A 10,852-nucleotide genomic window follows, 5' to 3' on the forward strand; every position below is an offset into this window, starting at 1 on the left:
TATCGTTTATCGTCTTCTTTCCGAATCCACTAAAAAAATTTTTTAAAATTTAAAATTAACAAGATGGTGACGATTTTTCTAAAAAGCTTCAAAACCGATTTTCCCAAATAACCTGCTTTTAAATTGATTGCCAATTTTTTTTTGTACTTGGACTTTGATAATTAATATATCTTATAAGTTTGATGCTTGCTAAATAACTTTTGTAGCCAAGAGAATTCTTAATTCGTACAATCGCATTTCCTACTTTTCCTTGAAAATAATGACAGGTACGAAAAAATGTTAAGATAAAAGCTTGCACGTAAAAAAGTTCTAGGAAAAATATCTCATGTCCATTTGCAATATTTTTTATACTTAACGAAAAAAATTCAACACCTGAAAAAGATGCATTTTAAAAAAAACAGTTGATTTGTCAACAAAATAATTAAATATCAACATATGTATTAGAATTTTTAATTGTAAGTATAATAGAGCATTTTTCAATAAAAAATGATTCAATTTTAATTTTTTTAAATATGACATTTGAACTAAAAGATGAAGTTTCAATCGAAAAGGACTAATCTTCAATCCCAAAACAGAAATCTTTAACAGAAGAGTTCAATTTACGACTCACAGGGATGAATTCCGAACAAAAATCATAATAACAGACTTTTAAATTGAAAAGTAAATACTTTGAATTAAATATAATTGCATTTTCCGACTGGGTTCTATTCATTTTTAAACAATGAATTAACCTTAAAATCTTAGATACAAAATTATCTTTGATATTTTAACGGATATGGTTAGTAATACTGAACACAATTTAAAAGACATTTTAGTCGAAGAACTAGACGATATTCATTGCAAATATCGAAACAAATCTAAAAAGTTGCACTAATTCTAAAATATATTCTCGAAACATTCTAGCCAGAATAATGTAAGGAAATTTTCCGAAGATTAGTAAGCAGACCAGAGATATTGTGCACCGAAGATTGCCGGTCGATTTGGACGAGGAGGAAATCGAAAAGGGGAATTCCAAAAGGTGCGATTTTGAGAGGAAGTGAAGTACAGCTTGTACAGGCTATTTTATCCAGCTGTATTCCATTCGATGTTGTACCGTCTCTATTGATCGAAGTTCAGAGGGGCATAGAGTTACAGACCACTGGCGTCAACCCTCGCCTCTCTCTCCCTTTTGCTCTATATAATGTTGCCTGTCTCTCGTTCTCTTTATCTTTGTCTCTCTGTACTCCGTTTCCTATCTCTTTCCCTCTATTGGCTCTGCACTATCCGAATTCCATTTCCGTCCAATTACAATTCATCCCCGTTTCAACGCAATAGTCACGTGTTCATTTGTTGAAGGCGCGAAAACAATTTTTCCTCTGCACTCTTGTCATCCAATATACCCACTTTCTCACACAGACGAGGACAATTTTTGTTAAAAATAGGAGGTCATGTACAAAAATTCGAATTAGAATGACTAAATGTTTGGCTGAAACAAAAAAAACGCAAGGCCGCAGAGTCATACAGATGCCCGAAAAAACGGGCTAAAAGTGGATAATAATAATATTAGTAATAATCCATTTTTGTATTAATTTATCAATTAGTCCTCAAGAAAGCATGCTTCAAGTTCAACACTTTTGAACTATTTGTCACTCTTCTATTAATCAAATAAATCATGTAAATATTTTGACCCATACTATAATGTTTCATTTTTCCAGCATTAACTAGAACATAGTCAGAGAAAAAAAATCAAAGTAGGCACAGTGCGCCTACAAAAGAGGGTTTCGTAACCTATTGAGACGTTAATTTAGCCGTACGAAACTACCCCTCCCATGCTTTCTCTTTCCTACTCGCCCTACATTTCCCCACATCCTCGCCATACACTTAATTCGACCTTCGCTTTCCCTCTCTTCCCCAATTTTTTAAATCTCTACTTTCTTCTCCTAGCTTCCCCAGATAACACTTCCCTTTCCCTACTTCCTTTCTTAACGTTTCTCCTCACGTCCCCTCCATTCATTTACTTTCATTCTCATTCACATTCCCATTCACATCCTCTACCTACAACTCTTTTCATAATCTAATCCTGTATTCCTTACCTTTATTTATCCTGACTTCTCCTACTTGCCCTGCCACAATTTCTCCTACTGCTTCTTTATTTCCTCCTCATTTCCTCTACTTCCCCTCCCATAGTTTCCCCTGCTTTCACATAACTTCCCCTCTATGTAAAATGTAAGATGGATGGAAAGATACCGGGGCTTTGAATCTATAACAAACAAAAAAACTAATCCCTAATTCTTATTAAAAAAGCTCAGGCTTCCATTTTTTTTTTAATTTAAAGATGAAAGTTGCATAACACTTGGCAGTTCTCAGCAGTTCACTGAGAAATACAAGCATGGATAAACTCCAACAATTCCATAAATTATGCGTTTATCATTTTCTGAGAGTTTTCAAAGTTACATATTTCAGAGTTCCTCATTTTAAACTCCTATTTTCTCTTTATGATCATACCACCAAACCTACTTTTCCACCCTCCCATACTTTCCAAACCCTACCATAATTCTCCTTTCCTTTGACTCCATCCTTCTCCTACTTTCACCCCCATTTTCTTATCCCTATTTTCTTTATCCACTACTACTTCCTCTATCTACCCCTACTTCCCCTCACTTTTAGCCTTTGCTGAACAACTTGCCCACACTTCTTCTACTTCCTTACTCTTCCTCTACTTCCCCACACTTCTCCTGCTATACAAAACGTACGACGGATGGACAGCCGACCGAAACTATAAGGGTTTCTGTTCGGGATTAGTCTAAACTTATTGCTAGAAAGGGTTTCATAGCCTATTAAAACAATAATTAAGTCGTTCAAATCTCCCGCCCCCATATTTTTGTCCTCTAGTCACCAACCTTTTGCCTATTTTACCTTTTCTTCCATAAGTCGCCCCTAATACCATCCCCCTCTTTTCTATAATTTTCTTCCCTCTCACTTCCCCACCTGGCAAAAAGGTACGAAGGACGATGGGATTCGTATAAAACCTATTATGCGAAAGGTTTTTTGAAAATGATATTGCAAACTTTGATTCGAGAAGTTAAAATTAAAAATTAGCCATCCAATATGGTGACAAAAATTGAATAAAAACCCACCCAATTTCTATCCAACTTATTGTCCAGGAGTTTTTACAATCAAAAATTCCAAATGTTTGGTAAAAATGTTAGAATTCAAAATTTGAGACCCAATATGGTGACCCCAATTTTTTAAATCATCCGATTTGTATAAAGCTAATTTTTTAGGTATTTTCGTGTTACGCAGATTACAAATTGTTAGTTAAAATTTTAAATTCCAAACTTCAGAATACTAAAAAGATCACTGAAATAGACGTGTCATAGAATTTCAATAATATATTATTAATTTGGTTTGCCACATTGGATCAGGTATTTTGAATTCTAACTTTTTGCCAAAATCTGCACAATTCCTTGCACGAAAAACTCATCAAAATAAGTTTTATACCGATCAAATAGTTTGTTATCAATGTTGATCACCGTGTTGAATCCGCCATTTTGAATTTCACCTTTTTACCAAGAATTTGTAATCTATGACTCAAGTTAACCCTAGAAAATTAATTCTTGTATTTATTCGACACATTGGATCGACCAATTTGCATTTTATTTTATGACCCTAATATTTGTAATCCGTGACTCGAAATCCCCCTCGAAAATTAGTTTTTTACCAATCGGGTAATTTTGTTCAAATTTTTCTTAGCATGATAGATCACCAATTCGAATTATATCATTTTTCCCGAAATTTAAAATCTGTCACTCAAAAAACACCTACGAATTGATTATTCTTCATAAATTTTGTTCACTACATTCGTTCGCCCATTTTGAATTTTAACTTTTTGTCCAAATTTTATAATCTATGAATCGAAACCCCTATGTATAATAAGTTTCTTTTACAAATTAAATTGTTTTTCGAATTTTTGCCAGCTGTTCGGGGCGTCTGACTCACCGTAGCACACAACAAAAAAATTCTCTACCATCTGAATTCATGAATCACAATCACTTTTCTTTAAATATATTAATGATTGAATTCGAAAGAAGAAAAATGAATACAAATTATTATTCTGTCAAATAACAATCGTAATCACAAAATAGATTTTTAATGGTCCGTTTTCAATATAAGTAGGAAGTTTCGAGATATATTTTATTTATAGATTCGACTAAAGATCGTATCATTGTTTGAGATCGTGAACTGTAGCGTTTCACAAAACGATGCGTAAGTGCGTTTATACTCTCCAGACGGAAGGCTATGGGAGCGGTGCAAATAATTGGATGAAGGAACTCGTAATTGCGTCGTTATGTAATTAGCCAGTTCGTTCGATAGCACAGTTTAATTTGACCAATTCGGTTTTAAATGCTGTTTGCCTTTTACATGGATTCTTCGATAAATTCGATTTCCGCCTTTGCAAACAAAAAATTAAAACTCAGTAAAAACACATTCTGCAAATCTATGCTTGATATTTTGTCCCTTCAAAGTATCTAATTTAAATTTTTTTTAATAAGGAATAATAATCAGGACATTTACCTCTGTAATAATCGGGATTCTCCCTTAGTCGTGTTTACCAATTCATGTATTTCAAAAAACCTTAAATTAAAACCTAGAATAATTCTTTACGTACTTATATTATTTACTGTATGTCTTAAAATTAAAATACATTTAAGTTTATTGCATATTTTTCAACCCATTAAAGACTACAAAAATTTAAGTATGAAGTACAAAAATACGCATATAGAAAGCTTGTCGGCTATTTTTAAGTTTCTGTGTGAAAATGTTTTTACTTGAAAATAAAATTTGCTTGAAGCACTCTAGTAGCAAAAAGGGTTACATTTTATTCTGGCTTTAAAGCAAGCACTCGTTTTTAATTGGAACCGATTTTTTCAACTTTTTAATTGGATTTTTATACAGATTTTGGAACAAAGTGCTTTCAAGAAGAAACGAGTTTTCCCTATAAAATTAATTTGAAAGATATAATAAAAACTGATTCGTTAACAGATTTTAATTATTGTCAAAGGTAAGTAAATCGATTGGTAACAAATTTTTTGAATTACTCTATTTCAATGTATTTGCATATTAACTTCTAAACGACTTATCAAATAAAATAAAAACTAAACTAGGCTCAAATTTAAGATTTTTCTATTTTTTTAAATAAAATCTTCCTTGAGGAATCTATAATGATGTTTTTCTTTTAGTTAAAATATTGAAAAGATCTTAAAGAATGTTTAAATTAATATTTTAACTTACTATTTCCACATGATATATTTATTTTTGTTTTTGTTGTTTAGCTTTAAAGGCCAAATTTCTAATATTGTAAAATGTTTCATATAGAATCTTTTATAAATGGGATAATATAGATGAAACTTTCACTTAATGAATTTCTAAATTATTATTCTTATAGCTGCCACAGCCGAATATAAAATATAAAAATAGGGCAAAATTATCCTATGCAAACCAAAAAATTGACCAAAAGCAACTAATTTCTACCCCAAAAAGCGACTAAAAGTCATTCACATGTATTAATGATGTGAGTAATTTCTCTGAAACTAAAAGGAATTCAAAAGAATTCTATAAAATTGAAAAGAATTCATGATCCTTCAAAATAACCAAAGATAAATTTAAAATAATTCAAATATACTGTAAAAAAATTTGTAATGAAAAAAATCCATTGGTTTTTTAAAAATTGAAGTCTGCTAAAACAAATTAAAAGAAACTGAGAAGAATTCGATAAATGTCATTTAAAAAATTAAGGAAAATTAAAAAAAATCACTTTAATTGAAAAATGCAATTATATTGAAAAAATATTAAAAAATTAAATGAATTCAGTAAGTTTAAAATTCTTTTAGTAAAATTTGAAGGAATTTGGAAAAGTTCCTAAGAAATTAAGGTGATCCTAAGATACTTTAAGATTATTGAGCAATTGAGTAGAGCTGAATTAAGTAAAAATATTAAATAGAATTCAAAAGGACATAAAAGAATTCAAGATAAATTTTTTGAAAATCTCTTGCAATCTTTAAGGCCCTACGAAATCCCTTACTTTTAGTGAAGAAATTTTTTAAATCAATAAAATATTATAACATTTCGTAAAATTCTATGAAATCTCACAATATTTCCTGAATTCTTGGAAAATTAATTAAGTTTAGGTGGAAAGCTATTAAAATCTCTCAAACTCATTTAAATCCTCGGAAATCTGATCAAATTCATCGTAATCTTCTGAAATATTTTTAAACGTTTTCACAGGACCTATAAACCCTCTAAATCATTGCATATCTTTCTGAATTCTAGATGATTCGTTACATCCGGATCAAAATTTGTTTCAATATGAATTCATCTTTTTAAATGTCTTATAATCTTTTAAAATACCTTAAAATAATACTTACTTGTACCATCAAGACCTAGCTAAAAATTAGGATTATTTTCTTGAATTAAGGTTCTTATTCGGATCCCTATAATAGCTTAATGAAAAAGCACCTGATCATAAATCATAAGTTCTTTGATTCGATTCCTAGTGGAGCGAAAGAGAATGATCTTTTTTTTAAGAACAAATTTCAATCTAAAAATATTAAAAATTCTTTGAAATGCCAGTAAATTACTTAAATCAATTGCAAATTTCTTAGTTTTTTTAACTTAAATTTCTCCAAGCCTTTAAACTATTTTGTAATCACCTGACATCTCTTAAAGCTCTTGAAAATTCTTTAGAATTTTTGAAAATAACCGGAAATACTTAAAATACTTTAAAATCTTTTAAAATGCTTTGAAACTTTTTAAAGCTCTTGAAAATTACATATAATTTTTTTTAAATTCCGTAAAGTAATTGAAGTCCTTTGGAATAAACTTAAATTATTAATATGAATTAATAATACCCTAAGATATTTCCAACATTAGACAATCTTTTGAAATTCCTTGAATTCCTTAGATCTGATAAAATTTTTTTAACCTTTTTAAAAACACACTGGAATCTTTAAAATGATTTGATACCCTTTCAAATTTTTGAAATCGGCCTAAAATTCCTTAAAATCTTTTAGAATATCCTAAAATATTACAAATCTATTGTTATCTCCTTAGAAATACTTTATAATATTTATAATCCTAAGAAATCTTGCAATTATTGTGAATAATTTCTTTGAAATCCACTAAAATATTATAAAATCCCACGAATTCTATGAAATCTCAGAATATATTCTAAAATTCTAGAAAATTTATAAAAATACCTTAAAAGTCTTTAAAATCTCGAAGAATAATTTGAGTCTTTGGAAGTCTGACAAAATTCCTTTTGAATCGATTAAAGCATTCCTGTTAAATAATTTCTTATCTTTCAAATTTCTAGGAAAATTCTTTGCAACCACATGACCATTAAGTTTTTCTTTAAATGCCATGGAATATTTCAAAATACATTAAAATAATTTTAATTTCTGAAAATCCGTTTAAATCATTTATAAGGATCAAAAATTCCTTAGAATCTTTTAAAATTTCCTACGAATTTGCAAACTCTTTCAATAATAAGATAAATATAATATTAATATAATATAATAATTTATATGTAACTTTTTTTAATGTCCTGGAATTTTTTAAATTCTTTGAAATCAATTAAAAATTCCTCGGATTCTCATAAAATGCCAAATGACGCCTCGGAATCGTTTAAAATACGCAAATATATTATAAAAAATTTTAACCACTTCAACTTATTAAACGCAATTAAAATTTTCTCGGAATCTTCCAACCATTAATATTTCGAGAGCTTTAAAATCGTTATGATTCCTTGACATTGATCCTTTGGAATATTTGAAACTTCCTAAATCTTTTAAAAATGTCATAGAATTAAAAGAAAACCCTAAAATGACCTAACTCTTTAGAATCAACTCAAACTGTGAAACTCATAGAAATATCATAAGATACTTCAAATTCTTAAAGAAATTTTGAAATGCCTTGAAATTATTTAGAGCTTTTAAAAATTCCTTCAAGTTTTTTAAATACCCTGGAATCTTTCACATTTTTTTTATTTCCCTTCAAATCATTGAAATAAAATAAAAAATTGGTAGAATTTTTCCAAAATTCCCAACAAACTTGAAGATGCTTGAAAACCTTTTTTAATCACAGGAAAAAATAAAATATTTTAAATCCGTTAAAATACCATGAAATTGCTCAAATCAATCACTAAACATTCTATTTTATATATTTAAAATGATATAATGACAACATTTTGAAGAAGAGCTTTCGCACTACTCACCAGAAAAGATTTGTACTTGTCTGTCGTTGAATTTTGAAGTACGAGCTTGTTTGTCGACATGCATTCAAAACTCGGCACATGAAAAATTATAAGATCACATTCCCACTTCTGCATGCAATAGTCATAAATGCAAACTCGAAGAAAAACGCATTAGCGTGACAGCGATACGTTTGCCAAGGCAGCGAATTTTATTGTGATAGTTATATAGAGATAGCAAAGTAGTTTAGTACCTCTAGGAAACATAATGATAAACTATATTTCCTTTCACTGCCGACAAATGGAATGTCAAAGAAAAAATTAAGTTATAAGTATATAAAAAATACTAATTCTTTTCATAATCATTCATTTCTAATATCAGATACATTCCCCCATTGCAGTTCCTTTCGTTGAAATTTATCATTTTTAAAAAAAACGTTCTATTTAAATAAATATTAAGAATTAAAAATGGTGCAAGTTCAATTTCTTGTGTATAATTGTATACATTATAACCAATATTTTTCCACGGTCATTACGACACTAATTTAATTCCTGTTAAAAGTCACAAGTTCAAATGAAGGACGTTTTATCATAATGATTATTAAAAAATTTGAAATATAAAACATTAGAAAGATAATTATTACATTTTCGGGGAAAATATTATTATAAAACAGAAAGAAAATACTATTATTATGGATTTACCTTTAGTTTGCCAAAAAGGAGGGAGTTTGGAAATCTACTTCTGAATTGTAAATCTTTTTCATGACGCGTTCTAATCTACAGGGTTTGCTTATGAATATCTTAAGAGTTATTTTAATTGAGACCATATGAATTTCACTTTAATTTTTTTAAATAAATCTTTTCATTAACATTTTTTTAACTAGAATTTTTTGAATCTTAGAAATTTTAGCAATCTATACATTTTCGGACGGTTTCTTTTCCTATTTTGAAAATGTGATAATCTAAATAGATTGATTCAGAATCAATCACAAATTTTTGAACTGGGAACGATCATCTATTTTCGTCAATCATCATAATTTACACATTTGCAGTTTTTTAAATTTACGTATATTATATTACACATGATACATCAAATATGTATAAAATCTTATCCTGGTATTCACAAATAAAAATAAACTGGGTTATGACAAAATAATACCCTCTTTTTCTGTATAAAAATGGTGTGCTGAGAAAGATGCCATCTATTAAATATGTGCATAATTTTTTCCTGTACCACCGAGTAATTTTGCAAAAATGTATCTATTCAAAATTTTAGAATGAATTTTTCGCTTTCTAAGTCATTCTTTTATTATAGGACGTAATACTTAACAAGTATAAGTTTTTTTAAATGTTATTTTTTTAAATTTCATCCTCGCTCTTCTCGAAGTTATTTTTAAATTAATTGTAAATTGTACATTTTAAAGTTATTAAAGTATTTTTCATCATTTTTGAAATCCAATGAGGTTTTAATAAGAGAACAAATTTCCGGTATGAAGCATAAAAAACAAAAATTTTGAATTTAATTATTCTAAATAAGGATCTAAAAATCTTGTGATTTTTCAAATTTGAAATACCAATCTTCGAAAAAAAAACATTAACATGGCCTAACTAATTGATTTAAAATCCTTTTAATCGATCCATCCATATGTAATAAGATAATGTAAATGTAAATATTGCGACAAAGTTTATATTTTCAAAAAGGGACAGGAGACTGAAAACTAGTCTTACTGAACATAAGAGATTGTAACGTTAGCTATTGGAATACAGGTTCATCACAACACAACTGAAATTGCCACCATCACTTTGATTATGATTTTAAGAATATTAATATTTTAGATAGGGGAAAAAATACTTGAAAAGGATGCATCATTTAACCAATTTTTATAAACAAATATCATAATATTTCTATTAACCAACAGACAGAAATCATGAATGGAAACAAAATTTATCTGAGTATTATTAAAATATTATTAACTGAATCAAATCCAGTAGCTTTGGCGCGCTTCTTGAAATGAAAGCAGTGAAAAAATTAATGGTGAATAAATAATTAATCTTTAAAGGCAACATTTCCAAACACTGAAAATTGAATTTTTTAAACGTCAAACGTTTTAATATACTTAAAATTTCGCAACTATTCTAGAATGTAAATTTAAAATTAATTTTACAACAAAAATTTTCTCATTGATTTTGATTTTTTAACTTTCAAAAAAGAAAACGATTCCGATTCCTAGAATTTGAATGTAACAAAACAAATCAAAATATCAATAGTCAAAAAATAGTGCATGAGTACAGCACTTCGAAATTGACGAACAACAACACTTTTTACTTTCTACCCCGAGTAAAAATGCTTTGACTTGAGTTCGACTTGGTTATATCTTGAGTTTGTCTCAAAGACAGATTAAAATTGATGAATGAAGATTTTTTAATTAATAAATCAGTTATTTTTAAATCAAAAATACAAATTACGTGGGTCTTAACGAGTGTAACCCTTAAAAGTTTTTTTCAGAAAAATAAAAATTGTAACATACTAGAAGGATCGCCTAAGCCGTTAGCAATACGTAAAAACAAACCACAATTTTTGTATCCTTGTTAAGCAAATATAATATAAATAAAAATATGTAAAGA

The 10,852-nt window shown here is 28.5% G+C and overlaps 1 protein-coding gene across 3 annotated transcripts in view; it reads right to left on the reverse strand.

The window, feature by feature from the left end:
- LOC117182098 (sulfotransferase 4A1-like) overlaps positions 1-8,396 on the reverse strand; it is an 87,476-nt gene extending 79,080 nt beyond the window's left edge. For all 3 annotated transcript variants that reach the window (XM_033375130.1, XM_033375129.1, XM_033375128.1), the window contains exon 1: positions 8,252-8,396. The gene's annotated coding sequence lies outside the window, so the exon portion shown is untranslated. The remainder of the gene's footprint in view (positions 1-8,251) is intronic.
- Between the last annotated feature and the right edge of the window lie 2,456 nt (positions 8,397-10,852).

Source organism: Belonocnema kinseyi, chromosome 10, assembly GCF_010883055.1.
Source record: "Belonocnema kinseyi isolate 2016_QV_RU_SX_M_011 chromosome 10, B_treatae_v1, whole genome shotgun sequence".
Classification (NCBI taxonomy): Eukaryota; Metazoa; Arthropoda; class Insecta; order Hymenoptera; family Cynipidae; genus Belonocnema; species Belonocnema kinseyi.